Below are 19143 nucleotides of genomic sequence, written 5' to 3' on the forward strand. Positions count from 1 at the left end.
GAGCCATGGTCTCATCACTTTTTACCACCTGTAAAGGTGAGTGATGGGGGAGAAGGGGTGGAGAGGAGCAAGCGGGGCCTCGGGGGGCGGGGAAGGGGTGGTACGAGGGTACGGCCTCGAAGGGGCGGCATGAGGGTGGGACCTCAAGGAGAAGGGGCAGCCTGGAGAGCAGGGCCACAGTTTGGGCACCAGTGCCCGACCCCACTTTTAGGAAGCTTCCGTCACCCCTGTGTGGATGTTGTCTTGTATTTATCTGTATAGTTTATGCTTATGGTACTTTATAAATAATAATTTAGTGGGAACTGTTATGTAAGTAGGCCCCACAACACCCAGAAAGGATACATAACCACACATAGTCAGCTCCCCAATGTAATCTTGATACCAGCTCATCCATAGAAGAACAAATGCAAAGTACTCCACTTAGGAAGGAACAATCAATTGCACACATACAAACTGCTGCAAAAAAAGCAAACACAATTCTGTGCTGCATTAGCACGAGTGTTGTCAGCAAGATACGAGAAATAATTCTTCTGCTCTACTCCATGCTGATTATCCTTCAACTGGAGTATTGTGTCCAGTTCTGGGTGCCACATTTCAGGAAAGAGGTGGACAAATTGGAGAAAGTCCAGAGAAGAACAATAAAAGTGATTAAAGGTCTAGAAAACATGGCCTGTGAGGAAAGATTGAAAAAAAATTGCTTTGTTTAGTCTACAGAAGAGAAGACGGGGGGGGGGGAGGGGAGACAACAGTTTTCAAGTACATAAAAGGTAGGACATTTGGTCTTAAATTGCAAGGACGACAGTTTAGGTTGGACATTAGGAAAAACTTCCAAACTTTCATGGTGATTAAGCACTGGAATAAATTGTGTAGGGAGGTTGTGGAATCTGCATCATTGGAGACTTTTAAGAGCAGATTAGATAAATACCTGTCAGGGAGTGATCTAGATAATACGTAATCCTGCCATGAGTGCAGGGGGATGGACTAGATGACCTCTCGAGGTCCCTTCCAGTCCTATGATTCTATATGCAACCACAACCATCTACATAGACAAGAGATAGATGTTCCCATCTAAACAGAGGGATTAGAGTCTCTCCTGTGCAATACAGAATTCACAGCCCAGGACAAGGTAAAATTACGGTGGCTTTAAGCCACCTTTGCATCTTTCTGGTCCAAATTACAGCAGCCTCAGGGGGCTCCAGCAATCTCTGCAGTCCCAACCTCACCGTGCCCCTCCCCCTCTGTGCCCCTCCCCCATGGAACACCACTTTCACAAGGCCTTGGAAGGCAACCTTACTGCTGTCTCCCGCTGTGCCTGCACCAAGGGAATCCTCTCTCAGTGGAGGCTTTTAGAGCCCCTTTATGCTTTTTTTACCTGGTGTAAAGGGTCTGGAGGGGGGGGAGGGCTAGGCGCTTGCCCCCCATGTATTATATGTTACATTAAAAAGTAGTAGTGTGGTCACCTGTATTGAATCTCACTAATTCTTGATTCTTGGGGGCTGTTCTAGAACCCAGTTTCTGGTGGTAACAGCTTACAACTTTGTTCTGAACTCATGTCTTATTCCATCTTTCATGGCAGCTGTCATAAGACATTTTCACCCCACCCCACCATTTTGTGGTATTTACAACAGGGTATAAAATGAGAGATTCTGAACCCTTTGGGATATTGCTCGTGTACTAAAAACGATCCCTTTTTTATTCAGTTAAGTTTTGATTTGATTGTTTTTTGTTTTGTTTTTTATTCAGAGCCAAATGCAACAATATATAAAATGAACTCCTCATTTTGGGTAGGTCAGTTTGTTGTTGATTTAAGTGTATTTTGAGAAGTGCTTGCATTTTGAAAGTCAGTAATGTTGCTTCTTTGATCCTTGGCCTGGCCCAACTTGTGCTGTAGATTTTGCCCATTAGCTTTGAAACTGAGTCATCTCAGGGATGAAGAAAATTAGTGTTTTTTCCCTCTTCAATTTGTGGAGTCACACTTAAACTTGGCTCCAGAATTTAAACGCTGTTTTCTAAAGCAGTAGCAGCATTAGTCCCGAGATGCTTCAGTTTCAAAGCGAGTGGGGAAACTTCACAGCTCGAGTTGGTCCAGACAAGGGATCAAAAGAGTATATTTAGCTGCACTTCTTCAGCATGCAAACTCTTCTTGAAAACAAACTTAATATCTTCTGAGAACTGTCATTTGCTGTGAATTTGTTTTATTTATTAATTTTGATTTAAATATAAAGCACCCATGCTAAGCTCTAGGCACCCTGCCATCAATTAAAAATACTAACAAATGATAAAATTAGAGCAGAACAAAACAGCAGCAAATCCCCACAACATTATAATAGACAATCAGCAACAAAATACTCCAAAACAGAACCTCACCATCCCTCAGAGTCCCTAAGAACTCCTGCTGCACATATGTATGACCCACAGGTCTTTGTTTGTGATGTATTGCCCTCTGTGCCCGATCCACAGAGGATGTTTGTCTGCAGCAGGTCTCAGCTAGACTCTGGCTTTTAGATCAAGCTGTAGCAGCTCACCCTTTTAGCTCTGGAGGCTGTCACATAAGTTGGACATCCAGGATTCTAACTGGTGTGCGCCTCAGATACTCAGGACATACTTTCTCTGATCAAAAAAAAAAAAAAAAAAAAAAAGCATGTAACCCGCTGGTGAGTGTGTGTTTAAGTGCTCCTCGGTACCACATCTGCAGAGGATATGGGTCTCGCTCAGTCTTAGATACAGAACCTGGCTCTTTAGCACAGGCTGTAGCAGTTCATGCTTTTAACTGTGGAGATCCACAGTTCAGTCCCTGGGTCGGCCACAATGAGGCACATCTTGCATGCGCGCGCACACACATACAGCCACCACAGCTCATAAGTAGCAATAATAAGGCCTGGGAGGCGAGAGAGAGTTTCTAAGATAGGCAGGAACCAGGCCAATTAAGAATGTACATGTTTTTAAAAAAAGAATTCCTGAAATACTGGCACCATCTGCTCCCTAAAGAGTATTCAGCAAGAGATCCACTGCATTCTTCAACCTTTTCAGCTTCCGAATGGATGGTAGGATCTATTCCCAGACAGTGCATTGCAGGAGCCTACCCTACAAAGGAATGGATCTCAGTAGCAAGATCAGTATCTTGAGAGACAAGGTTACAAAGTGCTGGGCTGCTGATTTAAAAAAAAAAAAAAAAAAAAAAAAAGGCAGTCTTGATTGATGCTGCAATTTGATCATCAGGCAGCTGGAAATCTAGTTAGACCCCCACGTTTCAAGTTTTGGTCACAAATTATGGGTGAATGGATAGGGGAGTTGGAGGGGAATAGTATAATCTCTGCTAAATCCTCCTGTTTTTTTCCCCCAATACACCACCATGATGACAGCGTTATCTGGATTGAAACTCAGCCAACTTGTTTTCATCCATTCCCTATCTGGCCCAGTCAATGAGAGACTGTGCTGTGCTAAGCTGGATCTCATCAGCAAACTGTAGGTACGTCAGCCTGCACGTATTTATATATTACATAGAGGGGGTGAATACAGGAGCTCTAGGAACAAAGAGCAATTACCTAAAACCAACCCTTGTGTTTTTCGCATGAAATAAGCATGTACCCACCTGAGGGCATCTCTGTCCATGCCCACCAACGATCAAAGGTGAGTCAACCACACTTTATATGATTCACAGCATCAGAGGCAGCTGATAGATCTAATCATATGAGGCTGGAGATTACTGATCTTTATCCATTGCCAAGAGAAGATCAGTCATTACTACAAGTGTAGTCTTTGTGCTATCTGATGGTTGGAACCCAAGTGATAAAGATGAAGGAGATTGGAGGGATTGGAACACTACAAGAGTTGTCTCACCATTACCTTTTCTGTATTCTTAACAAAGAGAGCTAATTCGATGCTGGTCCGGAATTAAATAGACTGTCATCATCAAGGGATGACTTTTTGAGCAGAGGTCAAACACATGCTTCCTTTAAAGCAATTGGCACCGTGCCCTCTTCTAAAGGAAGCGAAGACAGGCTCCACCAACAATGGGCTTGCTACTTTCCCACAGGCTTCTCCAGGGAGGGCACGGATCCAAAGCACAAGGTGTGGCGCAAAGTTCTCTTGACACATCCAGATTGTCTCCCCCCACATGTCAAGCAGGGAAGACTTAACATATGACTCCTCCAGATATTGCCGTACCTCCTACAGACAGTCTGGTCTGAATCCAAATTTATCAATAAATAACTTGACATTTCCTCACAATGCATCAGCCAGCTGAAAAAAAAAGTCAAATGAAAGTGTGCCCACCACTCTGAACCAGTACACTGACTGAGAATTTGCAGACACTACTGTGGAAGCAAGGAAACATTTATTTCCCTTTTGCATAGACATGGTAAAAATTACTTTGCTGCAGCTGATCAGTTTCAGTACAAGACTTCTGTCACTGGTGCGCTATCTTCTCTCTCACTTCACCTGTCACAGATCATTCCACTCAGGGCACAGACTGCTACATTATACACTAACTGCAGCCTCTTTGTAGACTTCTTATCTAGACCTCGAGAGAGAGAGTTACAAAAGTTCACCTTGAAGTTTCCTGTGTGCACTGAGACAGCTGGGAGACCCCTATCTGTAGTGGATGACTAGGATACACAGAGATGAGAGAGTTGTTCGTGTATTGGTGGAATTTTGCTCCATGTCACTTCATTATATCCTTTATCTGGTTGTATGTAGATGTTTAATAAGAGTGGTGACAAGAGCATTGTTGGGCCTTATCTGTCAGATCTCTATAGGTTAGCAGCAGCTGCCTATAACCTATCATAGGAACTCTTTGAAAGAAATGAGCATAGTCACTTTAATACAATTCTGTCATCTCCCACTTGGTCATGAAGGTGGGTCAGCTGCGCTTTGTGATCACCAGCGGCAAAGGCAAATAAGTAATATCAGCATAGATGTTTCACAGTTCTCCAGTGCTATGAGGAGGTATGTCCGTCAGTTTATGTGCTGTTTCTGTGTCATACCTTGGCCTGAAGTCAGATTTGGGGGGACTAGGACATACCTGAAAGTCATGTATTGTTGGAGCTGCTTCACTCCAAGTCTTCTGCAATAATTTTGCTGAGGAATGAGTGGTTTGAGACTAGACAGTAGCGAGGGAAGTCCTAAGAGTTGAATGGTGTTTTGAGAATAGGCCAGTATTTCACGGCAGTTACGCATGCCTTCCATGAAGGAGGTGGTGTTATTTCTATCAGCAGTAGACCAAGGCATTCCTCACTGCTTTTGACCAGTGTGACAGACCCAGACCAGTGGGGTACAGGAGTCTGGTAGAGGGCAAATATACTGGTCACTGGAGGAGTAGTTTTCTGTTCCCTGAGTGACCAGAGCAGGGGCTGCACTAGAGTAATCAGGTACCTGCTAGAACCAGTTAAGGCAGGCAGGCTAATCTGGGCACCTAGGTTTTAAAAAGGAGCTCACTTCAGTTTGTGGTGTGAGTGTGAGGAGCTGGGAGCAAGAGGCGCAAGGAGCTGAGAGTGAGAGGGTGTGCTGCTGGAGGACTGAGGAGCACAAGCATTATCTGACACCAGGAGGAAGGTCCTGTGGTGAAAATAAGGAAGGTGTTTGAAGGAGGCCATGGGGAAGTAGCCCAGGGAGTTGTAGCTGTCATGCAGCTGTTACAGGAGGCACTATAGACAGCTGCAGTCCACAGGGCCCTGGGCTGGAACCCGGAGTAGAGGGTGGGCCTGGGTTCCCCCCAAACCTCCCAATTGACCTGGACTGTGGGTTCTTCCAGAGGGGAAGGCCTCTGGGCCGTTCCCCAACCCACATGGTGAATCTCTGAGGCAAGAAAATCCGCCAATAAGTGCAGGACCCACCAAGATAGAGGAGGAACTTTGTCACACCAGCCAGGAGGATCATGAATTTGTTTGCATCATAGTAGCATCACAGACTTCTTTCAGTATTTTTAATACCACACTGGGCCTATGTGTCAGAGGATTGGAATCCTTGCATGCATGCTGTTTTCTCTTCCAGTATGTTTATCTCCAGTCCCAAAAGACTCCATGGATTTGCTCTTCCCCACCTCAGTTTCCTCCCCACAGCATGAAGTGGTTGGGCCTGTGATTGAAAGAATTCAGGGTTACTTAGAGGGCCTATGAGGTGGAACAGTGCCTTTGTTCAGCATTTGGCTGATGGCAAAAAAGGATCTGTTGGGCTACCGTTATAGTTTTGTTAGAATTCCTTAGATAGCAGCAGTCTGGCTCACAGCTAGGCTCCCTTCACCAGCTTTCTGGCTTCCTGTCTTCACACATTAGCTGTCTGAGTTAATCAGAGAATCAGGAGCCTGTGAATAGGATGTGCTCCCAGGAAGCTTTTTGTAACCAGTATGTCAATTGTTGGTGTAACACTGGCAGACCCCGGTCGTCGGCAGGCGGGATTGAACCTGGGACCTCTGGAGCTTAGTGCATGAGCTAAAAGCCAACTGGCTGTTAGCTAAGGCTGTAGAGCAGACTCATTTTCTCTCGCTCTAAGTGGTCTTGGTGCCACTAGATGGGACAGAACACCACACCCAGAAGGGTGTGGGTTACATACTTCCCCTAGTTGAGGAAGCACGTCCCGAGCTTCGGAGTCTTCCCAGTTGAAATCCCAGACGAGTCCCCACTTGTAACACCAACAGACCCCAGTCATCGGCAGGCGGGATTGAACCTGGGGCCTCTAGAGCTTAAAGGATGAGCCTCTACCGCATGGGCTAGCAGCTAAGGCTGTAGAGCAAACTCATTATATATCTCTCTCTCAGTGGTCTCAGTGCCACAGATGGGACAGAACACCACATCCAGGAGGTGTTGGGTTACATTGGTATATGTAGGGTCATCATGGTATTTTATCAGATCATCAGTGCCTTGCTTTTGGGCTACATAGTATTCCCTGCACAGGAGTTTTAGAAGTTTCTTGTGTCCTTGAGTTTTCAGGACTGGGTCCATGTGATTAATTTTGTTTCTAACTAGGTGGGGGAAAAGTTCTGACTTCACACATACTTTTGGTCAATCACTGATTCTGAACACAGATTTTGATATTTGAGGTTCAAAAAATCAGTTTCCCCCTGTGTGTGTCTACGTATATAGATACTTATGTCAAATATGGTGAATGTGTTGGGATGGATGGGAGAGGGCAGGCTGCTGGAAAATGAGGCATCAATAAGCCAGAAGGCCAGTCCTGCTTTTAGAGTACTCCATTTAAAAAAAAAACCCAAGACAGTTTGGTTTTTGTACTAGAGTATGTCTCCATTTGCAAATAATAGAAGTAGATGAGGAAAAATCTTTTCAGGATGAAATAAGATATTGCAAACAACAAATTACCTGCTGTAATATGCGATGGATGTTTGTTTTTAAATTACAAAATACTATGGTACCTTCGCTAAGAAATAGCAGAATTGACTGGTTAATGTGTGTTAACCTTATCTTATGAATAAGATTTCTATATGTAGATTTCTAAATGAAAGGAAAAACTTTCCCCACAATCTGGAAATTATTTTGCATTTTTAAACAATACATTACCATCATACTTTGCTTGATTCTGTTAGGTTTTCAAATATATCCCATTTACAAGATGAAGGTTTGTATAATCTATCATACACAAACACTGTCCCCCTCATTATGAGGCTGTCTCTGTTTTAACATGCTGTTTGGTATAAGGCTCCGGTAGAGCTATCATACATACCATCATTAGAATAATACATTATGCTAACACGCAAAATGCCTGTCTCCTAAAGTTGGTATTTTAACAAGGGTGGAGTGCATCTGAAACTTATATCACATTGCAAACTGCTTATGTTGCCAAACCTTAAATACAAGCTATAGCCACTAGAGGATTTTTTGTAATGGAATCTGATATTATTTTAGTTGTTACTGTTAGGTTTGCTTGGAATTTTTATTTGCTTCTAAATACATGTTTGTTAAAATGTACTGCATTCTTGATGTATGGCCTTATACAGCTCCTTTGGAAATTCCAGCTATTGTTGGGTACAAAACAATAAATAGCAATGGAAAAAAACAGGCAATTATTTTAAGCATGATGAGATTGACGTTCTGAAATCTGTTCTTTACTACGTCACCCTGAATATTGACATGAATCTAGTATTCATTTATCTCAGATAAGTTTCCATTGCTTACCACATATCTGGACAGTAGAAGTGGGTGGAGTGACCATCTCTTGGTTTTTGAGAGAGGTTTCTTGAGCCAGATTTGCTTTGTTTCAATAATAACTTTGTAGTGATGATTTAAAAAAAAACAGTTATAAAGTCTGCTTGAATTTCAGATAAATATGTATGGCTTGGATACATGAGTGCAGACTGGGACAAAGCTTGTAAAATGTATTCACTGTTGCTGCCTTTTTTTTTTTTTTTTTAAGTTAGTTTTATTTTTCAGGAAAGTGTGGCATAACACACCCTATATCCAAAGCCAAAATTACTCCATACATGGCTAAAGGGAGTTAGTTTTTTAGATACAATCTAACTGCTATTTTGGAAAGCAGGTGGGAAGAACTCACTGCTGTCCACAGTGACCTGGGTATAGTGGTAATTTGCAGGAGATTGGATGAGAACATCTTAAGTGTAACAGGGAACTGAGGTTGAAGCACATTTTCTTGTTTTTGGCTTGGCTATACTGACTCTGTGCTCTCCCTCGCACTCCGTCTGATCAAGGGACACAGGGGCCATTGTGTTGGTCCTGCCCCTTAAAGCATGTAGCAATCATTTGTGTAATGACTTGTAGAATATATAAGTCCATTTGAATTTCTCTAAAACTCTTAACTATACCTCACAGTCATATGGTTTAAGGTCACAAGTGACTGCTACATAATCTAGTCTGACTTTTATATATCACAGATCACCAACACCACCCAGCACCCACAAACTTAACCCAGCAATGGAAATGAGACCAAAGTATGCCAATCCCTGGGAGATTCAACTATTATGTTTCACAGGCAGAGAATAGGAGGGGCCTAGGTGCTTGAGGCCCCCACACTGGCAGGTAAATGGGAGGTAAATGAGATACACCCAGATAATCCTGGCAAGTGACAAAACCCCACATACTGCAGAGGAAGGTGAAACCTCCCCACACCAGTCACTGTCAATCTGACCTTGGGAGAAAATTCCTTCCTGATTCCACATATGGTGATCAGTGAAACCCTGAGCATATGAGCAAGAACCAGCCAGTCAAGCACTCAGTGCAACCTCAGAGCTCTGGTCCTCCCTGTCTAATGTCCCATCTCCAGCTGTGGCCCTCCCTGATGCTTAGGAGGAAGGAGATATACAACCAAACAAAAAAGCTCCCAGAATACACTGGGGGAAAATATCCCTTCCTGACCCCCTGCTGATGGTCCAGCTGGAACCCTGAACCATGAGCTCTAGGATCACAAGACATAATCCAGAAGAGAGCTCCAGGGTAGCTGAGCCCTGCCTTCTACCATCAAAAACAACACCATAATAGAGTCAGACTCATAAATTTGTCCAGCCCTCTCATAACAAATTCAGTTGTTTGCCCCCATGACTTCTCCTGGAAAGCTGCTCCAGAACCTCACCCCTCCAATAATTAGAAACCTTCTTCTAATTTCAAGCATTAATTTGTGCATGGACAGTTTATATCCATTTGTTCTTGTGTCAACATTGTGCTAGAGCTTAAATTCTTCACCCTCGCTAGTGTATGTATAGAGAGTAATCATATCTGCCCTCAACCACCTTTTTGCTGTACTGAACAAGCCAAACTCTCACAATATCATTCCCCTGATCATCATAACAGCTCTTTCTGCACCTGTTCCAGTTTAAATTAATCTTTGAACATGGATGACCAGAATTGTACACAGTATTCGAAGGGAGGTCTTACCCCAATGCCTTGTACAATGGCATTAATACTTCTCTATGTCTATTGGAAATGCCTTGCCTAATACCTCCTAGGATTGTATTTGCCTTTTTCACAGCTGCATCACATTGGTAGCTCAGTCATCCTGTGATCAACACACATGCCCAGGCCTCTCTCCGCCTCTGTTGCTTCCAATAGATGAGCTCCCACATGCAGCAGAAATTCTTATGAGAAGATCTTAAATGCATGATCTGGGATTTGGTACTGTTGAATTGCATCCCATTTCTGTCGTTCTAGGCTTCAAGGTCATCCAGATCTTCCTGTATAATATTCCAATCCTCCCCTGTATCGATAATGCCTCCCAACTTTGTATCATCAGCAAATTTCATCAGCAAACTCCTTGTTATAGTATTAGACCTAACCAGGTTCAGCAGTAATGTTTTCTGACATGCCCAGGGCAAGTTTTGCCTTCCAGCCCCAATCCATCCCGTGCTCAAAGAAATAAAAAAGATTTATCTTGTGCCATTCTTCCTCCTAAAAAACCCCAAACAATCTGGCTCTTGTGCTCACACTACAAGCTGGTAATGTGAATGAAAAACACTATCTCCATCTGTATAGATAGGGCAGCCATGTGTGTCACACTAGCAAATATGGAATCAGAAACGTTATCCAATTCCTACGTTTCACCCAAAAGAAAGCCACAAATGTATGGAGGAGGGGGAGAAATGTGTTTATTTCTCATTTGAATTTGAATGACTTTAACTTAAAGTCATCAGTTCTTCTTATGCCTTTTCCCACTAGATTTGTGTCCTTTACTGACTAGTATTTCCTCCCAGTGAAGGTACTTACACCTTAATCAACTCATTTCTTTGTCTTCTTTTAGATAAATTAAACGATTGAGCTCCTGAAATCTCACTGTGTAAGGCATATTTTCCAGCCCTTGAATAATTTTTGTGGCTCTTCTGTATACCCTTTCCCATTTTTCAACATTTTTTTTAAAATGTGGACACTAAAACAAAATTTGAAAAAAAATCCTTTTTCAGAGCCTGTGAAACAAAAATTATTTCACAATTTCATAAGTCTTTAGCATTATTCAACCGGCTCTAATATTAATGGATTAAATGTTTTAAACTCCATTTTGCCGATGGGGAAACTGGTGTGCCTAAGGTTACCCTGGAAGTCTGAGGCAGAGCTCAGAATAGACCCCTGGATGAAATCTTGCTATGTTGAAGTCAGTGGCAAAACTACATGGAGACCAGAATTTCACCCAGTTTTCCTGTGTCCTAATAATAGGCTTTAATTGTAAGACCATCCCTCCTCCCATATAGTCATCTCTGTTTTTAGGTATCTAAAGGACTCTCTTTTTAGATAAAAATGCTCTCCTGTGTCTTGCCTACTAGACATGGATAAACCTGGGTCAGATTATCAGATCCAAAGTTTGGAGGATATTTGGGGAAGTTTGGATCCAGATCTAAATACATCATCTCTGGTGAGGACCAACCACTTTATAGCATTAGAAAAGGAGCAAATTATCTTTAAACATTTTTGGCTTTATACCTAGTAGCTTAGGAAGTTCTTTGTCTTAAGGTGTCGGTTTCTTATAAAGGGACCAATAATGTTCTCAATGTAATATCTATGTTTGAGAAAGGGATGCTTGTAGCAGGCAAACGAATGTTCGTTTTCATAAACTTTGGCAGCCTGCAGCTGTATTGTACATGGACAGAATGCAATTTTCTCACTGAATTCCAAGTCCAACGCTGAGACTGTACATAATAATCAGTGCTGTGGTAACGCATGAAGTTGGCTATAAGCAAGCAATAATCACAAGCCGTTAGGAAGAGTAAGAAATTAAAAGCTATTTACCAGCTAAGGGCCCTAGCTGAGCTGTATGGGTGCAAATGGCTTCTGACACTGTCTCTGCAGTAGTTTAATCTGCAGTACACAGGAAAAGTAAACTCCTTAGGATAGGAACTGTGTCATCTTATGTTTTGTATAGCATCTAACTAAATGCGGACCTGACTTCAGGAAAGCAATCTCTTTCTTGGTGCCACAGGACTAATGTGTATAAAATGGGCCTTGGAGCTTGGCTCAGTTATAGCAAGTACCATGCTGATTTCTGGCACTGAGAACAGTCAGTATTTTGTAATCTTGTCAGAAGTGCACTGGGAGGAAAGGGGAACAGAGCAGCAGTAGTCTCCCCAAATCTTTCTGCAAGTGCAGGTCAGATATTGTTAAAATGGCTTTGGGAGGTCTTGGAGGCAGTGCCTCCTGCAGTGTTTCAGCACCTGCCCAATGCCATATGAGGACTGGCCACATTTTCCAGCTTGGTGCCTGAGCAGTAGTATCAGATACGTTAACAGTCACATGAATGCTGACTGGTTTCTGCATTAGTACACTGATGTGAGGGATAGGATCCTGGGAGCAACCATAATTGAGCTCACAGTATGTTAACGTTTTAGCATTTGTTACTTAAGTTTTGTACACACTGCATTCCTAATGGGGGCCTGAAAACATTCTTCTCTGTATTCAAGCAGGACTGAGATGACTCTGGCGAGGCAATCAGGTGAGACTGTACTGCCCAGTGTGTTCGCCAAGCTAGAAGTACAATGAGAGGTTATGCCAGTTAGAAGCATAAGCTATCTCCTATGTGCAGAATCACAGGGAGTCCACTGGCCACTACTGTACTGTACAGGAGATTGCAATGAATAGATATGGATCACAGTGCTGTGTGCAGGATTGTGGACCTATACTTAATCTGTCACTATGGTTAGAGAGCACTTTCATGCTATTCAATTAAACATTCTCTTCCATCTATTAAATTCCCTCTTCTCCCCCGCCCTTCCAAACCACCGAGAGCCCCCTGTCCTTGCCATGATTCACATTCCACTGCTGCCTTTTGGGTTAGTCTAGCTCTTAGTGTTGAGAGACAAGTTTTTGTTCCATAGCCTTGATATCATTTGCTCCTGGGAGATGAAGGAAAGATAAACCTGAGAATACAGAATCAAATCACTGATGATGAGGGAAGGAATCACTGACTCTGATTTCCCCAAGCGATGTGTCCGTGCAGCCAATGAGAAATGCTGTATAGGGTCTTGGAGGATGTTGGAACCTTCAAAGTTATCCATTTAACATCAGTTTAAAGGCCGATCCGATGCACTCCATGGGGCCAGTTCTCCTATCCTTAAGAAAAACTACCACTGACACTAATGGGAGATTTCCAGGATTAAGGACTGACTGGTCCTCATGACTTTATAGCCAATGGGAATCAGCAGTTAAGTGAGAATTTTGACCCTTTGATAACTTTTTACGCTATCACTATATTTTGCACATCAAATTTACTTTCTATCTGTTTTCAAATACATTATTTGCATAAGTCCTATGTGCTGTAAACAATTTCACAATGTCCCTGTTTTGGCAGATGGGATAGGCTGGGAGAAGAAAGTGGGCACAAGCTGTAACTAAACAGTCCATGTCCTCAAGCAAGCACGTAGACAGACAAAGATGTGGGAGTAATGGTCCTAAATTGCACTGGGGGAGGTCTAGATTGGATATTAGAAAAAACTTTTTCACTAGGAGGGTGGTGAAGCACTGGAATGGGTTACCTAGGGAGGTGGTGGGATCTCCTTCCTTCGAGGTTTTTAAGGGCAGGCTTGACAAAGCCCTGGCTGGGATGATTTATTTGGGGATTGGTCCTGCTTTGAGCAGAGGGTTGGACTAGAAGACCTCCTGAGGTCCCTTCCAACTCTGATATTCTAGTATTCTATGTGTGTTCATGCATGTGTTCACACAGCATGCGCAATTCTTGGGGATCAATTCTCGTGCTCCCATTCATACACCCTACTAGAATGCTAAGAGGGCAGAAAGAACAAATAGGACCACTCTGTTTCTGGGTTGTAGCTCGGGAATCAGGTGGCAGGATCTCACTTTTTTCCCTGCAGAGGAGGGAGAACTAGAAAGCAGCATTTAAACTCTCTGTTGCAACAGCTTAAGCTTGTAGGCCGGATGCCATGGCTCAGACCTCAGAGACCTCACTTCATTTCTCTGGTTGATGTCAAGGCACAGGCCTTGGTGAGGATGCTGGCTAAGTACCTCTCTCTGTCTTGCTGTTGTACTGTCAAGGCACAGGCTTCAGAGTCTACTGGTTCAGAATGTCTATTTGCTGGTCTGCTATCTTTACCATGGTTGGCTGATGTCAAGACACAGATGTCTTGGGTTACTGGCCTGCTCAGTTGATGTCCAGGCAGAATGCTGAGATGATGAGTTAATGGATAGCTGAGAGCAGGGAGTAAGGAGTGAGGTTTCCTAACAAGCTGTAGGGAAAAATTTATTTTCACCACAAACTCTACCTGATCACGTAGGTTTAGAAATGACTTATACAGGTCCTCAAGTCTTCGTTTCAATCCGATGAATGGGCCAGCTATCTTTCATGGCAGTGGAGGACAGTGTTCTGGCTTGTTCTTTGAAGCCCCCTTTCCAACCAGTATCTCTTTGAAGTTGGCTGGGCTGTTTGAACCAGCTGTTATTTCAGGTGCTAACCTCCTGTAAGCATTGTGACAGGCCAGTGGTGACTTTGCAAGGTGTGACTCCTTGTAATGGCCCTGCAGTTCTAGATTGCCCACATTCAGGAGTTAGTTGTATTTGTTTAATAAAGTGGGGCTGAACTTACTCCTTTACCTTAAATGGTGTGTTTGGTTTTTCCCCTGTCTGTGGCAGCTTTACTTTACATCCCAGGACAGTTTTCTATATGAGAAGCTGATACTCCACGTTGTTAGCACAGTGAGCTTCCAGTTCTCATCTCTGTTGGCAGGAGTTAGTACGTGTTAGGGAGCTGGTTCTTCACTGCGGGAGTGGGCAGAGTGGTGGAGAAGCATTGAAAAATTCCATCATTCAGCAACCCAGTTTGCTGCCAAGATGTTGGGAGATTCAGGAGTTGATCAGCACTGCTTTTAAAGCAGCAGTGGTTTTGGGAATGTGTTCTAGGTTGTTGCAGATATAAAGAAGGGCCAGTGATTAAACGTCTGACTGTTTTAAGAGTGAACAGAGAAAATAATCACCCTGTATCTTAGTGATATTAATACTTCTGTTTGCCAAATCCATTGCTAACCACTGCATTGAATATACCCACCCCATCCCTCCTTTCTTTTCCTTTTTTAGTTTTTTGGGGTTTTTTTCCACTATGCATTCTTTTCAGGCTTAGTATCAATTTGGAATTTTAAATACAGCCACTTGTTTTGGGGGGGTCTGAATCCAAAATCCAGACCAAATGTGAAGCTTATCCATTTCCCCTCCCCCCCTTGGTTGTAATGTAAAGACTTCATTTTTCCTTTAATAAAACATAACCATTTAGTATCTTTCTGGCTGTGTGCACAGAATATGTATGTTTGTTTGGGTTTGCTTTGCAGGAGAAGGCCTGCTTATAAATGTTATAAATATTATTATTATTTACTCTCATATCAGAAATATCAGAATCAGCATGAAAATAAGAAGGGCATAACTTTAGAGTTCATCAAGAGTGTCTGCACCACTGAAGTCAATGGGAATTTTGCCATTGATTTCAATGGGAACAGGATCGGGTATCCGAGAGAATGAATTTTCTTTAATAATAGAGGGCCAGTAATTTTCTTTGGCCAATATATCCTGCTGAACAAAAGAGTACTTTACAGCTGTTAGGAAGCAACAGTTCAATGGGAACCATTTTGCTTGATGATTTAGAAAAGAGTGTTTTGAATCCAAATACTCTATACTGTCCTCTTGAACAGCATTAAGAGCCGGAGGAATAGAGAAAACTCAATTTAAATGGAAACAACAAATGACTGTCAGCATAAGGTTGTAAAAGAAATATAAAGACTTCAAGCAGTTTGGGTGAGGGGTCATGACTTGCACAGTGATCCTAATTTTGCTGAGTTCAAACTTGTGAGTATCTTTACCCCTGGGAGAAGTCCCATTGAATTGAGTGGGACTATTTAGGTACTTAAAATTAAGCACATGCTTAAGTGCTTTGCTGGATTGAGGCCCCTGGTGCTTAAAGTTACTCAAATGCATAAGGATCAGGGCCTATATTTGTAAAGTGCAATGTATTTCTGTGTTCACTCTGTGTGTTGCTTTAATAATAATTAATCATTCTACCTCATATTTATTAAGGCCAAGTTTCTTTCAAAAGTAGTCCCGAACTTTTCACTGTCCAACTTTCTGGTGGTGCATTTTCCATCTGTAAGTTTTTGAATACACAAAAATGTTACCCAGAGAAATAGCAGACACAGTTTGAGAGGCCATTTAAACTCACTTTGGAAATTTGGCCTTTCATTCACACAGAAGGCCTGAGCCTTCTGCTATCAAAGTCAATGGGGATTATTTCATTCACGTCAATGGGACCAGGGCCAGGCCCTTAGTTAGCTTCACAAAATTAATAGGTGATCTTTAAGCCTGATCCAACTGACATGAGTCTCTTGGTGACTATGACAGTTATGTCTGAGAAAGGGCTGTAAGATTAGTTGTATTCACTTTGCCCAATCTTATTGTGACAAAAGAAATACATACATAATAGCTCTCTGCACATATAATAGCTTCTTTTATTGAAAGATCTCAAGGCACTTTGCACACACAGATGAATTAATAACAAACAATAGTAATTAAACTAAATCTAGGGATATCAATCCAGCTTATTTTTTTTATCGCAACCTGTGATTCTTGCAGCAAGCAGCATTTTATTAATTACTTTAAAAAACAAAGTCCCTAGTATCTAAGAATGTCGTTTTGGCTCTTGTTTGTACTTCACTGCTAAGCAGAACTTGGCTGACATTTCACTTTCTCTGATGCTTGCCACATTTAGAGCTGCTAACCAGCAACACATGGCACAAGAAAACTATTCTAAGAATACAGTGGCAGGATTTTGTTTTAGTGATATGGGACTGTCTGTCACTGCAGTTACCTTTTGACCTTAATGTTTCAGTTGTTCCTCCACTCCTACCCTACCTGCCTTTCTGTGGTGGTAAAATAAAGAAATCCATATTGGCTCATGAGATATAAATGCATTTATCATCAGAAACTAGCAACCCGTCATAGTGTTCAAAGCAAGGCTCTTGCGTTCTGGTTCATATGGACAGATCTTTACACCTGCATGGAGTTCCCTTATTTCAGTACATCTGCATCCGTGTTACTGCAGTTCATTCCTCCTCTAAGTTTTGGCATGAGACTTTGGAATGTATTAACAACACAGTAAGTGTATTGTTTTGTTCTTAGGCATCATTTTTCTTTGCTGTGCTAGAAAGACTATTCACAAAGTTCAGATAGTTAAATGGTAATCTGTGGGCCAGGGGCAACTGGCATTGCAAGTGCTACTGTCTTCAGACCAATTTCTCAAGACAAAACAGCAGATCACTTGCCAGAATCTTTGTGCCTTTCATTAGCTACATGATCAGTGTTTTCTGCAATAAAATCCTTAGTTGAGTATTTCCACTCAAACAAGGGAGGGACGCGTGGAGTAGGGAGAGCTGGAGGAAAGTGGGAAATCTTCCTCTAAAAGAACGGAGTTGGACTCCCAGTTTGGACAGTTCTTCTCCCATTAGGTGTCGGTGCTCCTCCAGCTTTCTAGTGGAAAGCTCTGGAGATCCATAAACTCCCCAGCTAGGCACCAGCTCCTCCTGCTGTTCCCACTTAAGGTTCTTCTGCCTAGTGAGTCCTTGTTTCACCAGCCAGTAAAGGAAGAGGCAGGAGAGTTCTGAGGGACCTAAGCTGCCCCAAGTCTCAGGGAGGGTGTAGAGATGGAACAGTGCTCCCACAGGCTCCCTCACAAGCTGCTCTTACTGAGTATCTCTAGTTGGACAAGTGACAGGCCTCTCTGAGCTCACAGGTTTAGCGATTCTAGCTTGCTGGGCTTATTCCAGTGCACGGGCCTTTGTGAGATTACTTAGTAAATACAACTACCTTGCTGTGACAATGTTAAGACAGAAACCTCTTTTGAAGTTCCTGACTCAGAATCTTTATCTTCTTTCTCTGAGATCAACATACAAGCCTCAATAACGTTTCTGGGTCAGTGCCTCTAACTTGCTGGTTTGATATCAAGGTAAAGGCTTTTCTTTGAGGTTTTGGCTAAACAACTCTAGGTTGCAGAGCTTATGTCAAGGTCTCTTTAGCTCCTTAGCTTATCAGTACCACCTGCCTGCTGGTTTGATGTCAAGGGATGGGCCTCTGAGAGGGAAATGCCTTTGCGCTTCTTAAGAGCTGGTCTGATGTCAAGGCACAGGCCTCCATGAGTGTTACTGGACCAACAGCTGTAGGGTGGTGTGATGTCACGGTGCAGTCCGTCTTTGTGTGATTACTGCCTCATCAACTTTAACTTGCTGGTTTTATGTGAAGATTCCAATTTCTGGGATGTTATTGGCTCAGAAACTCTAACATGTTGTTCTGATTACAAGCAAGATGCGGGAGAATGGGGGATGGTGGGTAGAGAGGGAAGCAATCAAGGATCAGCAGATCGTGAGAAGTGGAGGCAATGATAGCAGAGCTGGGAGGAAAACAAGATAAAAGACAGTAAAGGGAGAGAAAATTGAGCCACAAATGAGAGTGAGAAGACTGAGAAAGCAGACACACAAGATGGGAGAAAATGAAGGAAAGGGGGAGAGAAAAGCAGTAAATCAAAATGAATCACAATGGCCCCCAATTTTCCTCCATCCCCATTTTGATTTCATGTGGCTGATACCAATCAAAGGAAAACATTAGTTCCAGAGCACATGGCCAACAACGTAGAGGGAACATGGAAATTGTGCTGAGGTATTTAAGAAGAAGGTATGCTAATCAGGAGGGCCATGTACCTGTTGGTTGCTTGGATAATGTGGGAACAGATTGCACAAGGGAGAAAACAGTCTTAATGGGAGTGATGGGGAAAATGGAATGGGATGGGAACAGAGAATAGGGGAAGGGCAGTAAATGTGGATGAAAACCTTTAAAAGGATTAGAGAGGGTGGGTGGCTCAGTGGTTGGGGTGCTAGGCTGGGAGTTAGGGGATATGGATTCACTTCCCAGCCCTGCCATAGGCTACCTATGTGACCTTGGCAAATCACCTAGGTCCAGGTGATTGTGAGCCTGGCTGCTTTGGCCAGCAAGGGTAGGTAGATCTAGAAAGGCAGCAGCATGCTTAGGCTCTGTGTGTGCTGTGGGGGAGAAAATGGGGGAGTGAATTGCCCCACATTCCTCAAGTTACCTCCTCTAGCATTATTAAGAAAAGTGGCATTGATGAGTTCCAAAGGGAATCAGATTTAAGCTGTGTCAGATGCGTCTGGAGAGTAGGTGGTGGTAGGGCTAGAAGAAGAAAATAGGTCCAATCTATTTGGCA

At 42.8% G+C, this 19143-nt stretch overlaps 1 protein-coding gene across 2 annotated transcripts in view; it reads left to right on the plus strand.

Annotated features, from left to right (window-relative positions):
* Positions 1-19143, plus strand: part of ADAMTSL1 (ADAMTS like 1) — a 697981-nt gene that overhangs the window by 360810 nt on the left and 318028 nt on the right. The window lies entirely within an intron of this gene.

The sequence above is a fragment of the Malaclemys terrapin genome, chromosome 6 (assembly GCF_027887155.1).
Source record: "Malaclemys terrapin pileata isolate rMalTer1 chromosome 6, rMalTer1.hap1, whole genome shotgun sequence".
Lineage (NCBI taxonomy): Eukaryota > Metazoa > Chordata > Testudines > Emydidae > Malaclemys > Malaclemys terrapin.